The sequence below is a fragment of the Xiphophorus hellerii genome, chromosome 11, assembly GCF_003331165.1.
Source record: "Xiphophorus hellerii strain 12219 chromosome 11, Xiphophorus_hellerii-4.1, whole genome shotgun sequence".
NCBI lineage: Eukaryota > Metazoa > Chordata > Actinopteri > Cyprinodontiformes > Poeciliidae > Xiphophorus > Xiphophorus hellerii.
In genome coordinates this window covers 20750841-20752553 of record NC_045682.1, presented here as the reverse complement: position 1 = coordinate 20752553, position 1713 = coordinate 20750841, and positions in this window count along the sequence as shown.

The window sequence follows — 1713 nt, the reverse complement described above, 5'->3', positions numbered from 1 at the left end:
CTGCGTTGTCTGAGTTTTTGTTTCTTAGTTGGGTTACAAGACTTGGAATTGAGTCGATCTCAGGACACAAATTAAAAGACTAGAGTCAAGTTAGTAAAATCACAAAAGGCTCGGGACTTGACTTGGACTTTCACATTGACTGTTTTGTTTTTAAGGGTTTTTTAGCAACATCAAAACTATAAATTATTACTTTTTGACTAAACCACATCATTTAGTATTATGACTTGTAGACTGATTTGAATGTTTAGGACTTGAATGGTTTGATTTTTGTTGATATGAAATCTTCATGTCTTTACATGGAACCTGACACATGGATTAAATAACTTCTGATTTACTTGTGATGGCAAAACAATGACTTGGTCACACCTGTTAGTAGCAATAATAATAATAAAAAGAGTTACTTGATTTAATCAGATTGTTTAAGCTTTTTTGTGATACATTTTGTAACAAGCTTGGTCAACATTTTATGAGACTGGAACAATCAATAGTATCAAACAAATATAATTTATGAAAAGGTAAACTAATTTAATCAGGAATCTATTTCGGTGAACAATTTTAACGCCTACTATATGTATCTCAGGGTTTAACAGTTATGTGTTGCAGTCTTCCAGCCAACAGATGGCGCTGAAGGATTATGTTTATTAAAATGGAGATTTCGGATTATAGTTACATATCTACCAGATTTGTATTCTGGTTCTTTCTTCTTTTTATTTTAGAATATCTTGGGAGTTTAGGACATTTTACTTCCACAATGTTCTGGTAAATAAATAAATAAATGCTTCAGTTACATTTACTTTAGGTAGGTTGTTTTGGTACAAATATTTGTGCCAGAAAGATCTTTGTATTATTTATTGTGAATATCTTCAATGCTCCAAACATTAAGTGACGTGAACTGATGGAAATCAAACTGCAGAACATTAATTTATGTATTTTCTAGCTCATGGTTTTCTATACTTTACATTATTATGTTTTATTTTTCTTTGTAAAGTATTGTGAATTGTGGATCGAGGCGACAAAGGAAGACCCTCCCACAATCTATTTTATATTTTATTTTATAGATTTGATGGGATTCTAGCTGATAATTGTGCCTATGTAGGTCTCTTGTGTGATATTAAATATGCTTCACTGTAATAACATCAGTTTCTGTACAGAAGTGAACAGTTATAAACCTGAAATTATCTGCTATTCTTTGCTCTATGGGCTGAATATTTAGATTTTGTTTCCATCTAAAGTTTCAAACTCCCCCTCAGGATGAGAGAGGAGGGAAGTAATCCATCAGCTGCTATTATGCACATCCAAATGAGCTTCAGAATGGATACAAAAAAAAACAAATCACCTCATCTTGTTCACTCGACTCCACAAGCAATCCCGGTTTCACAGCAGGAGGCGGCTTGGCTACGGGTCGAGGATAAGCTCCACATTTCAGTTCATGCATCCAACTCAGTCACTGCTGCTTGACGCTGAGCATCGCCATTGCAAATCTCCATCCTCCTGTTTTACTTCCCTTTGGGATTTTGGTAGCGGGTTGCTTCCAGTCATAACCCCAATCCTGTACTGTGGACTATCAGTGAACAATACAATCTGGATTTCAGGCAAAAACAAATGATTAAAATGTTCATTTAAAAAAATGTGCAAATACGCAAGAATAATTCATGAGTTCTACATTACAGAACTGTTTTTCTCGAAAGCATTTCCTGGACTTTCCGACATAAA